The sequence below is a fragment of the Nelumbo lutea genome, chromosome 2, assembly GCF_056320005.1.
Source record: "Nelumbo lutea isolate HS-2025 chromosome 2, American lotus-T2T, whole genome shotgun sequence".
Lineage (NCBI taxonomy): Eukaryota > Viridiplantae > Streptophyta > Magnoliopsida > Proteales > Nelumbonaceae > Nelumbo > Nelumbo lutea.
In genome coordinates, this window is record NC_142685.1 from 101,801,073 (window position 1) to 101,818,143 (window position 17,071).

Consider the following 17,071-nt stretch of genomic DNA (forward strand, 5'->3'; position numbering starts at 1 on the left):
TGGATTGTAAGCAGCAGAATCACTGACTGGATTCATACGAGTCAACAATTAAGGACAAAAATGGGTGCAACTTGGGCCGTGCTGGTTTAAAATCTATATTGATTTTAAGTTTTTATTTTTTTTTCCCTTCAATAGATTGATTTAAGTTGGTTGGTGGGATTTTTTTTTTCCTAGAAAGTAAGTTGGTTTGGTTTGGCAAATGAAAATGGGGTCCGATTAGAATTGAGTTTTTGAGTAACCTTAGTCATGCTATCCTTATATAGGCATGTGAAAGTCAATAGTGTTAGGGGTCTTTTAGGGGGCGTTTGGTTTGCTAAAGATAAGTGACAGTTACGTTTATATCAACTAACCGTAGGAGATAAAACCATGTTTAATTTCCCACATATGAAATAGCTTTGATAAGTGCAAGTATATTAGGCTGAGAGACTTAACTGTGGTTTGGTAACAATTAAGGTTGTATAAGCTTCAGCCTTTAGGATTTATGTTTTCAAAGCTCAAAAGCAAAGGCCCCAATTTATGCTTTGTGTTTTACCTTTAGCCCTGTTTGACGGTACTTTTGAAAGTACTTTTCATACTTTCAAAAGTATGAAAGTACAAAAAGTATGGGAATGCATTTGTTTGGGTTGTGTTCTTATTTTTAAAAACATGAAGTAAAAATATAAAAAACACCAAAAGTATGAAGTTTAGTCTTCTCACATACTTTATACTTTATAAAACATGTGCATCAACCACACGTTGATGTTTGTACATCCCACTATATGATAATTATATGCTACCATGTAGTTTTTTTTAGTAGCATATACAAATGTCATGTGGAAGTATTGGTATATTAATGTATTAAGTGACAGGTGACATATAGTATCGTTAACTTACCTTTAGGTGCCACATAGCATCCACATGTCATTGCATTCAAATGCCCTGTGGCATCCATATATGATTTCATGTGGCATATATATTGATAACTCGAGTAGACTCAAAATCTCTTCCTCTGTTTTTTCTTGTTATTTCCTCTGTAGGGGTTGAAAAATATATATACAAACATCTCCTAATTCTACATAAATTTCGGTTCTACCTCTCCTAGTTACATACAACTTAGGATGAGATTTATCCCTGAATTTAAGGGATATCCCTTAGTTTTACAGCTCACACCAATACTCCCCTTCACGTTGGTGCGTACAGATCTTGGATGCCCAACTTACCAAGTGAGTTGTAGAAGTTTTTACTGGATACAGCCTTTGTAAGTATATCTGCCAACTGGTCTTCAGATTTGACAAAAGAAAATCGAATGGTTTTGTCTTCGACATTTTGTTTGATGAAATGCCGGTCCACCTCCACATGCTTTGTTCAATCATGTTGGACGGGACTCTGAGAGATGTTAATGGCAGCTTTGTTGTCGCAGAATAGGTCCATTGTAGAGGTTGGGGGAAAACCAATTTCAGTCATTAGTCTTCTCAGCCAGAGTAGCTCGCACGGCCATTTAGCCATTCCCCGGAACTCAGCTTCAGCACTTGATAGGGCCACGACCTTCTGTTTCTTACTCCTCCATGTGACCAGATTTCCTCCGATGAATGTAAAGTACCCCGAGGTGGATTTTCTATCTGAGACATTTCCGGCCCAGTCAGCATCTGTGTATCCTTCTATCTTTAGATGATCATTCTTTGAGAACATGAGTCATTTTCCAAGTGAGGACTTCAAGTATCGAAGAATCCGCATTACAGCATTCATGTGGTCTTCGCTCGGGCAGTGCATGAACTGACTCACTATATTGACGATGTAGGCGATGTCTGGGCGGGTATGGGAAAGGTAAATGAATTTTCCCTCCAGTCTTTGGTATCTGTCCTTATTGGTAGGTACTTGGTCTGGGTATTCTCCAAGTCTATGGTTCTGAACGATAGGTGTGTCTGCCGGTTTGCACTCCAACTGTCCCACTTCAGAGAGTAAGTCCAAGGTGTACTTCCATTGGAACAGAAATATGCCTTCCTTTGATCTAGCAAGTTCAATCCCTAGAAAGTACTTTAGCCCACCTAAGTTCTTCATCTCGAACTCGGATGCCAAATGCTTCTTTAGTGTTGCTATTTCTCCCAAATCATTCCCTGTGATAATCATGTCATCTACGTATATTATTAGGGCTGTCACCTTTCCTCGTTGGTGCTTTAAGAATAGTGTATGATCTAAATTGCTTTGCTGGAAGCCATATTTTCTCATCGCAAGACTGAACCTCCCAAACCATGCCCGTGGAGATTGCTTTAGTCCATATAATCCTCACTGTAGCTTACACACAACTTGGTTCTTGGAGTTCGCTGTATAACTAGGTGGAATGTCCATGTATACCTCTTCTTCAAGATCACCATGGAGAAATGCGTTCTTCACATCGAACTGGTGTAGTGGCCAATCAAGATTTGCGGCAAGAGATAATAAGACTCTAATCGTATTTAGCTTGGCCACTGGGGAGAAAGTTTCTTGATAATCTATGCCCTGTGTCTGGGTATATTCTTTTGCAACCAGCCTTGCTTTGTATCTCTCGACTACCCCGTCTGCCTTGTATTTGACGGAAAACACCCATTTACACCCTATTGGTCTTTTCCCTTCGGGTAAGGTGACTAGGGTCCATGTCTTGTTCTCCAATAGTGCCTCCATCTCTTCTTGTATGGCCCGAGTCCATTTTGGGTTTGTCAAAGCTTCTTGGACACTAGTGGGAATATGATTAGAGGACAATTCTTGCACAAACAATTTAGAGGTTTGCTGAGTCTCTTTGTAGATACATAGTTGGCAATTGGATACTTTGTCCTCCTATCCTCAATATCTAGAGAATATTTGTTTGGCGGTTTGCCACGACTATGCCTGAAAGGTAAGGTGTAGCCAGCCGAAGTATCATTAGAGCTTGAATGAGTGGTAGGGGAGGTTACCTTAGGGATGCTTTCACGTGCTTCCGAGATATCCTCAGGAGGTGGGCTTTCCGGTACTGGGGAGGTTGGGCTCTCTACTTCTTCTACTGGTAAAGGCGATGCCGATGTTGAGGTCTCTGTGGATACTTCTGGTGTAGTCTCTGTAGGTGCTTTACCGGTTGCTTCACTTACCACCATTTCTGTTGAAGCACTCATATTCGGCCAGTCGGGTAAAGACTAGTTTTGTTCTTCACTCTGACTCTCCCCCTAAAGGGAAGAATTGGTTGTAGAATGAGAGTAGAAGGTTTCAGATTCCAGGAAGGTGACATCCATTGTAACATAGGTATGGTGGGTGACTGGGTCATAACATCGGTACCCTTTCTGGTGTAGTGCATACCCCAAGAATATACATCGAGCTGCCCGTGGATCCAGTTTTGTACATTGATTTGGATGTAGATGCACAAATGCCACACAGGCAAAAACTCGAGGTGGAATCATCAAAACAGAGGGCAATGAGACGTAAGATGAAAGAGCTTGTAAAGGTGTTTTAAACTGTAAGACCCGTGAGGGCATTTAGTTAAGGAGGTGCACGGTGGTAGTAACAGCATCAGCCCAATGCCGGTTAGGTACATGTGCTCCAAGTAGTAAGGCGCAGGCAGTTTCGAGTATGTGCCAGTTCTTCCTTTCTGCAATGCCATTTTACTGTGGAGTTTGAGGGCAGGAAGTCTCATGAAGTAATCCATGGACCCGAATATAATTTTGGAACCGTTGATTCATGTATTCCTCGCCGTTATCAGACCGGAGTACCTGAATCTGTGCTTTGAACTGAGTCTTCACCATTATATGGAAGGATTGAAAGACAGTCAGCACTTCATCTTTATGTTTCAGCAGATATAATCATGTCATGCGAGTGCAATCATCAACAAAGATTACAAACCATCGGAATCTAGAGACCGTAATCACCGGGGATGGCCCCCACACATCCGAGTGAATCAAAGCAAATGAAACTTGATTTTTATTCATACTTAAGGGATAGATTGTTCTATGACTCTTAGCTAGGATGCAAGTGTTACATTGAAAAACATGTGGTTGTATATTTGAAAATAACTCTGGAAATAAATCTCATATAACTGAATGATGGATGTCCTAACCGGCGATGCCAAATCCAAATCTGTTGTTCCTTGGTGTTACCCTGATGATGTGTATGATGCGCTTGACCTGTGCTAAGATCATCCATGTAGTAGAGCCCCCCTCGCCTAGTACCACGCCCAATTATCTCCTTGGTGAGAATATCCTGAAGAAGACAGAAAGTGGGATAAATGAGCACAACACAATTCAGATTAGAGGATATTGACTAACAGATAGTAATTTGTGGGAGAGCAAGGGAACAAGCAAGGTGTTTTTCAAGGATATAGCAGGTGACAAGGTCACAGTGCCTGCTCCTGTGACTTGAGAGATTGCCCCATTGGCATTGGCAATTGTAGTCCGTCTTGGTGGTGAAGTCTTTGAAAAGTCATTAGCATCATAGGTCATGTGGTCAGTGGCTCCTGAGTCAAGTATCCATGCCTTGTTGTCAATGGTCTTGTTGGGAAGATTGTTACCTGAATCCGAGAGGTGAACTTCTCCCTGTGGTGCGAATGAGAGTTGAGATTCTGTTGTAGTTGTTGCATCCTTACCACTAGTTTCAGCCTTTTCTTGGCATTTCCGAGCTTGGAATTCATGCCACCAGTCGGGATAGCCATGTAGCTTGAAGCAGTTCTCCCGGGTATGCTTTGAGTTGCCACAGTGAGAGCATTTAGTACTACTAGAAGATGCTTGAGATTTAGAGGACGTACCAGATTTTTCGATGCTTGCAAGCAGAGAGCTCGTTGAAGAGGGCATAGGTTGCCCAATCCTAACACCTTTAGAGGCCAAAACTGCTCCTGGAGTTTCAATATGGTTGCCGGTTGTCAAGACCCTCTGTCAGATAGCTTCTCTTCGAACATGTGCATAAGCCTGTTCAATAGTGGGAAACGGATTCATTTGGTGTACATCTGCCCGAATTTTATCTAGTCTGTCATCAAGGCCATCCAGGAAGATATACACTCTCTCCTCTTGAAGGAGAGTATTGTTCTGTAGTTGAGATCGGTCTGTGCAGAAGTTCAGACATTCTGGTGGTCAATTCACCAAACGGATCTGAGGTTTCCGAATCAGACATGATTATCAGCGGGTTGTAGCAGTTGTAGAACCTATCAGTCTTGCAACCACAGTAATAGTAGCCAACCTCCTGGGGTTCACGATAGTTCTGGATAGATCCACTGTCGGGGTTGAAATCGGGAGGCGTCGGGATGAACGTCTACAAAGGAAGGCTCAACCATACAACAATTGCCATCAAACTACAAGATTCTCTCTGTCAATAGTCTCAAGAAGAGTTCTAAACTAAGATGGAGCTACTATGCAAAATCCGGCACCCCCATCTGATTAGCATGATCGGAGCCTGTACCAAGCGGAGATGGCAGCGGTCCCCTCCCGATGACCAAGATTTTGCGGCGACCAGGATTTGCAGTGGTGATAGCAATGGTCACCTCCCGATGACCAGGATTTCGCGGCGACCAGGATTTGTGCCAGTGATAGCAGCGGTCCCCTCCTGGCGACTAAATTTTCGCAGTGATCAGAATCAGCGGCGGGGATAGCAGCGGTCACCTCCGATGACCAAGATTTCGCAGTGATAGGGATTTGCAGCGGTAATAGCAACGGGTGGAATCTCCTGCCGGTGACCAAGATTTCGCATCATATCGTCGAATTTATCACGGATTAGTATGCTCTGATACCATGATAACTCGAGTAGACTCAAAATCTCTTCCTCTGTTTTTTCTTGTTATTTCCTCTGCAGGGGTTGAGAAATATGTATACAAACATCTCCTAATTCTACATAAATTCCGGTTCTACCTCTCCTAGTTACATACAACTTAGGATGAGATTTATCCCTGAATTTAAGGGATATCCCTTAGTTTTACAGCTCACGCCAATATATATGCCACCACATGACATCTAAACATAATTAATGCTATTGTATGCCACATGACATTCATCTATGTTGTCACATGATATATAATACCATTGTTTGCATTCATATATGCCACCACGTGGCACCTACATGTCAATGACTCATATTCAAATTCCACATGGTATCTATATGTCAATGACCCATATTCAAATTCCACGTGGCATTCATTTATGATACCACATGGCATCTTCATATTATCGGTTTACGACATTTGAATGCCACATGACATCCATATATAATATCACACGTAGGGGTGATCATGAGCTGGGTCAGGCCAGGTTTAGCATTAATGATAAATGCTTTAACCTAGACCCGGGCCTAGCCTGTATCCCAAGTAGGGGTGCAAACGTATTGAATTTGAATTAGATCTAGCAATATTCGAATTCAAATATGATTAAATATTCGAATATTCGATTCAATTTGAATTCGATTAATTAATTATTTTAAGTAATTAATAAGTATATAAAATAAACATTTTATCTATATATAGTATATAATTATTCACATACTTTAATTATTATATATATATATATATATATATATATATATTATAAGTCATTTAAATATTCTATATATTATATATAAGAATTAAATAATCGGTTGAATTCGGATATTTATTGAATCGAATCAAGTCATGTCCGAATTTGAATCCGATTATCTATTCGGTATGAATAGGATATCTGAATTCGACCAATTAGATATTCGAATTATCCAAATTTGATTCGATTATGTCGAATCTCAATTTCGAAATGAGATTTTCGAATACCGTTGGCACCCCTAACCCCAAGCCTAGTTTGCAAGCCCAGGCCTAGCCCTATACGGGCCCAAGCCAAGCTTACGGGCTTTTCGGGCCTATGACATAATATTATATAATTTATGCAAAATATATATATATATATATTGCATAGGTAAATTGGGCTTGGTTAAGCTTTGGCCTACACACACAAAAAAAAAACCATGGACCTCACATAATTCTTAGAGTTGATTGGCTTAGCTTACGTATCCTTTTATAAGTGCTACCATTGAGTGTTTTTCCACATTGCTTAGCCAATAAGAATGAAGGCCTTTGTCTTTATATATATAAGGCCTTGCCTAGGAGGATAATTTACATACTTGAGTTGGCTCAAGCATCCACACGTGTATTGACATGTGTTAACTAATTAATATTTATTTACATGTTAAAACTTAAAATACTCAGGCATCCTTCTGTAATATCCTACATAAGGAGCTACGAATTGAAATAAAGGCATTCAGTATTCAACCAAGAAAGGTATTAGGAGAGTTCAGGTGATCTCTTGGACAAATCACCCATGCGATTGCCACAATAGGGTATGTACGCAAGGGCAAGGGCAAGGGAAGATAGGAGTCTCTCCCAATGGACCGACCCATGACGAGATACTACGCGCGGACCCATAACGTAGAACTTTAAAAAAATACACAAAAAATACATAAAAAAGAACAACATATGAAGAAATAAAAATATCTAAATATAAAAATAATAAAATACAAAAAATATAGAAAAAAAATACAAAAAAGTTTCCAACAAATATAAAAAAATTTCCAAAAAAAATACATAAGAAACAGGGGCTGAAGTACCTCCTACAACTAGTGATGTCTGTGCACAAAATTCTAAGAAGAAAGAGGAGAGTTCAGTTAGTGTTCCTAAAGAAAATGAATGGGACAAACTTTTACGTGTGAGGTAGGTTCGCCGCCGGTGGGCTTGGGCGGTCGGACTTGGTCGCAGGCAAGTTGCCACTGCAAGCTTGCAAGTGTTGCTCCAAGAAGTTGATAGTGGGCTTGCTTGTCAATGCCCAATGCCGAGTGTTGAGTGCCGTTGCAAATTTTTCGGACAACCGCTGCAAGTTCGCCGTTTGCCGCTACAAGTGCTGGTGAGTCTTTTCGCCGCTGCAAGCTTGCCGATCATCATCAGTCGGTGTGTGTCGTCGTCAAATGCCGGAGGTGATGGTCGCCGCAGGTGGTCAGTCGGTAAGGTGTGAGGGTTGAGAGGACTGAGGAGGGAACTCGGGAAGGGTTAGAAACTCTAACCCTAAAGCTAAAGGGATTCAGTGGGATATAATAGGTATTTTATTTTTTGTTTTATTTATCTAAAGCATTGAAAATCAAAATACTAACTCGCAAACCATTGCTCGGGTCCAACGGTTTAGCGGTTCGACTACCTGGGTCAGTGGTTTTATAACCTTTTCAATGTTTTTTTACAATTTCTGGTTTTTAGTAAAGCCAGACCTAGGGGGGTTGACCAGTTAGCCGTTTTCCAGTCTGACCATCTAGTTCGGTCCGGTTTTGAAAACCATGGGGAAAAGTTTGTCGTGTCCATAAGGCTTTACCTATTTGCATGTTGTTATTATTATTATAGTTATTTTTTTATGTGAACCTAGAAACCAAATCAGCCCCCCACAATGTCTCACACCACATCCCCATCGTGTATTGGAAACATCTCCTGATGATGTGGACGTTGTGGGGGGCAGATTTGGACTTGCTTGGCATGTTAGTCCATACAATCATGCCTTTGGCACCATTTAGTTGTGAGTTCTTGATGGCTGAAGCTTAAAATTGAAGTTAGGCCCAAGTATTTTTATTAGGGGAAATCTATGATGCAGGAAAGACATGGTATAAGAAGAGTTTTGACCAATCAAAGCCCATCCATAAATTTTGATAAATAACACCTGATTGGCTACCACATTTATGATTCCAGTTGACTGGCCAGAAGTTTTTCAGATATCATATCTTTCACATGTCATAGTCGAACCCTTTTTATTATTTTATAAAAGGTAAAAGCAATAAAATCTACAAACCATTTGTAGAGTGTTTGGTTCTGTGGACGTTTATTGAGTAAACGCTGCCACATAAGCGCCCCATCAGCAAAGGCCTCATTATGTGCATCCATACGAATCGATGTTTGTAAATTTCTGTGTGCCTCTCCCATTTTAAGAAGCTTCATTTTGGAGCTTCCCCCAACAGGTAGGTGTTTATTGGCACTTTTGCTGATGTGGTGCCTAATGGCGCCTATGTGTCATAAATGCCCTCATTAATTGTTTTTCTCGATTTTGTAGCCACATCAAGAACAAAACATTTACTCAATAAACACCAATGGAACCAAACACATTCTTGGTTGAATGTGCACTTTTTTTTTGTATATTTTTTCATGTAAAAATGAAATGAAAAAGTCAAAAGCTTTAATTGGAGTTTCCCGAATTCAATCCAAAATGAGAATTTTTGCATCTTTTCTGTATACAATCTTCCAACAGTTAGATTTTCTCTAAACCAAATGAGAAAATACCAAAGCCTAAACTACCGGAGTTCTAAGCAACCGATAGCCGGTGCAAAAATACACACCAGATGGGTACGTTAACTTTTATCAAACGACCCCTACTTGTAATTGATGATAAATTACTTATGGGATAAGTTACTTTTTTATAAATAGTTTATCATAAAGTCATTAACGAACCAAATGTCTCCTTAAAATTACTTTTTGACTAATTAATTAATTATTTAGTATCATATATGTACACTATTTATCAAAAAATGGAAGGCCCAAATAACCATCTTTAATAGAAGTTAATTAGTGTATTACAGTAGGAGGGTAGTGAGTTGGGCATCCTCTCTCTCCAATAAGGACTTTTTTGAAATAATTTTGTGTATCCCATGTGGGTATTGCCCCAATGAGAACGCTTGAAGTAGACGAGAAAAAGTTAGCTGCTTTGATTCTTCCGTGATCACATTTTAACAAAAGTTTAAGTAGTTAAGCCCAGTTAAGCCCATGCAAAAACAAATAAAAATGTGTTTAACCATTTCTTCATCCTGCCCACCAAAGGGGTGGGTTCAAACTGAACCAAGCCGGCTATTCGGACTTGGCTTATCAAGAAAGTATGAGGCTCAAACTCAAATTAGAGACTTGAACTCGAGTTTGGTTCAAGTTAAAAACTCGTAAGATCAAGTTTGGCTCGGCTCAAATTTGATTGGGAGTCAAATGTTTTATGAAAATAAAAAATTATATATATATATTATATATTATTTTTTATATATAATATTTTATATTTATTATTTTTATATGTATATATATGTATATATGTATACATATATATATATATATATATAGAAGCTTAGTTTAAACCGAACCAAGTTGAGCTTTTCATGAACTGAGCTCAAATAGCTCATGAAAAGCTTGACCATAATCAGGCTTTGATCTCACGACAGTTTCCCCAATGTTTGCAACCCATCATTCGGTCAGGCCACTGATCTGGTCATAAATTTCAATTCGGGCCAACCTCTAACCCATTATATTACCAAAAAAAGAAAAAAAGAAATCATTGACTCAATCAATGACCCGTTGTCCAATGTGATTTAATAGTTGATCCATCCGATCCGTTCATTGGGTTATTGGTAAATTCGCATATGTGCTCTACAGTACATCCCAACTTTGTATTAGGAACATCTCCCAACGACAAGTATGGAAAATGTTCTCAATGCATGCTGAGATGTGTATGTGGGGCACCTCTGGGGAGCACGCAATGGGGCGTCAATGTAAACTCATTGTTGGTTTATCATATTGCTTTTAGGGATAACTGGACTGCAATCCACTTCAGAAATCTGAATTGCAATCCCCTCCTAGTCTACTAGTAGCCCCCCTATAAACCGCATCCTGCCCGTAAATTTGGCATCAATCCATGGGCAGGATTCAGTCCACCCCTAGCTCCACCTTAGGGGTGGACTGTACTATAAAAACCCCTTGTTTTTTAATTTTTTTGATTTTTTTTTTATAATGATGGCATTAGGTGTTGACTCATTTACCCAAATGTTTGAATCACTTACCCATTAAGCGGCTTGAGCCAAACCGAAAAATGGTTCAATCATGATTTAGTGCCCATTTGGGAGGGCTTTCACATGGTGGCTTGTAGCTTTTCAAAATGGGCCCCATATAGACCGCCTAAAAGATATGTTTGGTGAAAGATCTAGAAAGCCCAAAATGGGCCCTTAAACCATTGTGCTTTCCAATTGCAAGAATTTTTTCTCTCCTTCTTCTTACTGTTCCTAGAGGTGTAAATTGGGACGTGCCGCCTACAGCTCGGCATGAACTTGGACCGGCCCAACACGACGGTCCACAGACCGTGCCAGGCCCAGCACGACCATGCGGGCTATGCCGGGCCTTGGATTTTAGGTCCACGTGCCAGCACGACACGACACTGCCCATATATATATTTAATATATATTATATATATTTTATATATAGTTATATAATATTATATAATAATATATAGTATATAATATATTAATAAAATAAATATATTTTTTATTTTATTATACTAATTTATTTAATTATTGCATATAAGCAATTTCATACACAATTCATATAAAATTAAAATTTTAAGTTTTTTGTCATTTTTTAAATAAATAGCTTTTGCCTGATGCACGACCCAACCTGGCCCAAGGCTTGACCCATGGGCCAGCCCGGGCCGTGGGCCATGTTAGACCGACCCCCAAATTTTTCATCGGGGAGGGCGGCACGGCCCATAACAGCCCACGGGCCAACCCCCAATTTTTTCATGGGAAAAAATAGCACAGCCCACTTTACACCTCTAGCTATTCCCACAAGTAGCATTACAAAAGGAAGCCCATGAGTAGATATAACAGTACCCTTTTTTGAACCATGAACTAAACACCACCTAAGTGGCTTCTCTCTGACTTAGAATTAGGAAGGTTGTCAAATCTGAGAGGTGAGAGGTTGACCAATCAAAACCACCCCATGAATTTTGATTAATATAGTACAAGAGCTATGTAGAGGATTTTGAGAGTTGAGAGGTGATTTTTTTTTTTTAATTTGAAGTATTGATATGTATCAATTTTTCTAGAAACCTAGATTATGTATGAGAAAAATGACCATTTTTCATATGCATTCTCCCCTGTTTTGGGTATGGGTCTATTGATTGGTATAAACTGGTACTGACGTGTATTTGGTCAACATGGATGAGGAATGTCTTTATTATCCCATCCAGACACTAAATCCATCAACGGTTTAGACAAAAAGGGATTCTTCTTAAATCTTTTAATTTATATAAATAAAAATAAATTAAATATATTTAAATATTTTAATAATTAAAAAAATATATAATTATTTAAATATATCCTATGGTTTCATTAAATTAGTGGTTTTCAAAACAGTTTAAGTATGCCCTGCTGGTTACCAAAAAGAAAGTATACACTAGTGTGGCTCTACTTTACACAAATACACAAATAAGCCCCTAAACATTTTAAACCGTTTACATGTGATATCATGTGTGTCTTATATAATATTAAAATTCTAATTTTGGCCCCATTGTGACGTGGAGAGGGTCTACTCTCTATTTTCCTTGAGAAATCAGAGCAATAGTAGAGGTTATAAGCATACCTCACTAGCTCTCTCCCAATGTTTGGTCATGAGTGAGAATATCTCCTACACCAAATTGGTAAACCCCTACAAGTAGTACAAATACAAATATGTAGAGTATAAAATTTTGTATTTTGTATGTATTTTCACAGTACATATTTATATTTGTATTCTTTCCAAAGTGAGCCAAAATAATAAATTGGTATAAACAAAGATGTATGAAAGCTGATGTCATTTCACTGACTAAGCTTGTATTTGATACCACTGCCACTTTTACTAGTAACATTTTAGGTTGGTCAAAACAAAATTTTGAGAAATTGCCCTGCCACATTACACTAGATAATCACTTCAATTAAAAAAATATATAGGCATTGGATTGGGTGTTAGCAAAGAATAAAGTATCGGTATTGGATATCGTATCAAACAACTTAGATACGGATATGCTTGGAAAATGCATGGATACAGACGAAAAAACATGAAAATGCTTGGATACTCTAAGAGATGCACACAAATTCCATAAATATATTGATAGCATTAAGTTTAAGGTCAAAACAACTATAAATAATATATAAATATATAAGAATTGTATATTTAAATGATGTATATAATATGAAAAAAATATATTATAATTAACATAACAGGACATGTAGATATTATACAATTTTATTAATAATGCATCAATCAAGAGTCCAAGGAAAATATTATATAGATTTTTACAAATTAATACATGCAAAAGCCAATATTATTTTATTATTTATTAAAGTGTAAGGCATAAAGAATATGCAACTATTATATTTGAATTATTATATCATTTTTCTATTTTTAATATTTTTATTTTTTAACATTAACATAAAATTCAACTAACAAATTAATTCTTAAATGTTTGATAAATAATATTTATATTTTTGTCAACAATAAATATGTTATTATAAAATTTAAATTAATAATTTATAAAAATATATAATTTTAACTTAAAATATATCAAATCTATTAAACTTTTGAAAATGCATATCAAATAAAAATTCATAAATTTTAATTATTAAAATAATTATTCCATTATCAATATTTTTATTTTTATAAAATTTTGAAGTTAAAAATTATTTTTTATATAAAATGTAGATTAATGGATTTGATAGATTCAATTTATATTATGTTTTCAAATACTTTGTAAACAATACTTTGATTTTTGTAAATAAAAAATACATTGTCATTTATTGCAAATTAAAATATTAATTAATAATTTATAAAAATTTAAGATATATATACCATATGCAAATTTATAAAATTTAAGTATTAAAATAATTATTCTATTATGAATATTTTATTTGTATAAATTTTTGAAATTAAAATTCATTTTTGATATATATATATATATATATATATATATATAATACTAACTTTGAATATTATTCTTTTCAATTTATAGTTGAAGTTTTTGAAAATAAATGTATGTTGTTTTTTATTTTCATGTAAACATCAAGTTTAATAAAAGTTATTTTATTACACATATTAACATGAAATAACAAATGGGTTTGTCTTTAATGTACATACATGCCTGGGCATTGGGCATTCACCAACTTGGGTTCGAGTCATGCTCCTCTCTTTTTAATTGAGAGACGTTGGTCGATATACTTTTGTATCGCCGTGTATTGGCTAATACTATGCCATACGCGCTGATATGATGGCGTATCGAACCGATATGCACGACTAGCAGGATACATTTGCAATCGTAGTGTATCCCGTATCAATGCAGGTATACACCAAATCTAAGGTTGCCAACTAAGTTTGGAAGGAGTACAAATACAAATATGTAAAGTGCAAACACAAAAAAAATAATACAAAATACAACATTTTGCACTCTACATATTTATATTTGTACATGCATACACAAATACAAATATGTATGGTATAAATACATACAAAATAATACAAAATACAAGCTTTTGCACTATATATATTTATATATGTACTCCTTCCAATTGGAGCCTAAGAAACAACAATGGTACCAAATGTTGTATTGATAACTCAAAGCGTTTGTAGTAGAAAAAATATATATTCTTATAAAATTTGTATTGACCAACCTAAAATGTTGCAAGTGGCAATGGCACCAAATACAACCTAAGTTTCAAGGAAAATGAGGTGTTTGTGTCACTAATAGAGGAAAACCTAATTGGAAACGAAGGATCATGTAAAGGTGTATAGGGTGAGTCTAAAATCTAGACAAATAGTGGTGGTGAAGAAGGAAGGTGGAGATAGATGGAATGTTTCAATCAGAGGTGGAAACGTTGGAGAGAATCAGGCATGGCAACATCATGAAACCGTTGTTTAGTGGTACTGGCAATAGAGAGAGCAATGACTAGGTGTTGGTGTACACGTACATGGAGAAGCCAAAAAGAGGAGCTTGAAAGGGAGTAGGAATGGCAATGGAGTAGGGATCATATTCCTAGTCTCCGACCTTGATTTTGAAACTAATCCTTGTCCCCCAACAGAGATGGATTTCCCACAAGGACTCGAATCCCAAAATTTGTTAATTAACAATATTTTTAAAAAATAAGTTTACTTCAGATAAAGAAATATTTTAAAATATAAGTAATATTTTAAATATATTTTGATATATAATATAATTAATATCATATATATAATATTTAATATATAAAATTGGGGTTGGGCAGGGTGGAGACTTCATTACCATCCCTAACCCCGATCCTAGTTGGGGATCTATTAATGCCCATCCCCGTCCTTCCCCATCAAAACAATACCCATCCTTGACCCCCAGTGGAGATAGGGAAAATTGTCATACCTCCGAGGGATATGTTCTACACGCAAGAGAGAGAGAAAGAATGAGGTCCAACTGGACTAGCTGAAGAGGTTTAAAATAGAGGTTGGGCCAAAAGGCATATCATTGAGAGATGTTCCCAATAAATGACGGGGATGTGTTGTAGGACGTTCTGGGGAGTTGTCTTGTGGGGGGCTGATTTGATCTCATCTCCACCACGACTGTATAACGGCGATTGTGCACTGGGATGTTAAGTCCAATAACATACACCAAATTCAATATGTAAGTGGCTGATTTGGAGTTGTCTTGTGGGGGGCTGATTTGATCTCATCTCCACCACGACTGTATAACGGCGATTGTGCACTGGGATGTTAAGTCCAATAACATACACCAAATTCAATATGTAAGTGGCTGATTTTGGGCTGGTGAGAAGTTGCAGCGAAAGGTCTATGACTGTGATAGTGAAATCGTCCATCTTTTAATTTTTTTTCCTCCAAATTCAACCTTAGACAAATTGTCGGTGATGTGCTTGGAGAAGTGTCGAATTACTGTAAAGTTCATATTTTGAAAATTAAAAAAAAAAAACATTCGAAGGGATTTTTGCTCTTCAATGTTTTCTATTAATCTAACAGCCAAACGATTTTACAAGATATAGTTAAGTAGTTTTGAAATCACATTATACAATTTAGTAAAACTAGGGTTGTTCATGGATCGGGCTGTGTCGGTTTACTAGTGTTTTCCAACCGACCCGACCTGGTCAAGTTACCTAAAGATGAAACCGAAACTGACCATATACTAAGAAAAACCGACCTGGTCGGTTTGAGTTAGCTTTGACCGACCCCAAGCTTTAACACTCATGAAATTGAATACCCATGATATTTTAATAGATATTTTTCCTAGAATATATATTTTTCAGATATTTCAGTTTTTATGCAAAACCGAAATATCTATATTTAACTATTTTAAATATAAAATATATATTTAAATTAAAACCAAAATATATATATATATATATATATATATATATATATATTCAAATAGATTAGGTTTTTCATACAAAACTGAAGTTTTTTTGTGCAAATATATCATAAATAACCGAATTTTTTTTTAAAGCTTAAACAAAACACAAATAAAATATATCAACTTTTAACATGCATTAAAATTTAAAAATATTAAATAAAAAAATACTAACCTGTGAATGACTGAATGTGATGCTTGAGTCTTGACTCTTGAGAAGTTGAGCCTTGAGATGAGTTGAGAAAATGGGAATTAAGAAGATGGAAGAGCCAAGTTGAGACTTGAGTGGTGTTGAACAATGAACTTGAAATTTGAAAATCTTGATTCTTGAGAGTTGAGAAAATGAGAGTGCTTGAGTTGAGCCATAGGTAGGACTGTTCATGGGTCGGGTTACTGTTGTTTTTCCAACCGACCCGACTTGGTCGGGTTTCCTGAAAATGAAATTAAAACCGCCAATTCGAGTCGGTTTGGGTCGGTTTGAGTGCTTGAGTTGAGGGGCTAAGAAAGTAAGGGTGGACCAGGTTAGAAGTTACCAAGAAAAGAGAAAGTCGAATTGTGTTAGAAAAATAAGGCTGAAATTTGGAATTTTTAAGAAGGCTTCTAATAGAAGTAAAAAAGACACCTAATTGTAATTACCTATTTGGTGTAAAGGACCTTAGAGAATAGGATCATTTCTTTAAACCTTCCAAAAAAAATGCAAGAACCTATTAATGGCATTCCTTGTCTTGCAATGCATGCCATTAATGGCATTCCTAAAGAGAAGACTAGAAAGTAAAAACTATAAGTAACTATAAGTAATTAGAAAGTAGAAACTAAGTTAGGTACTATCTACTAAGTACTAATTAGGAACAAAGTCAGTTCAGGTCGGGTCGGTTTTGGTTTTCATGTGTCAATCCTAAAGAGAAAACTAGAAAGAATAGATAAGTAACTAGAAAGAATCAAAGAAGTAGAAAACTAAGTAACTA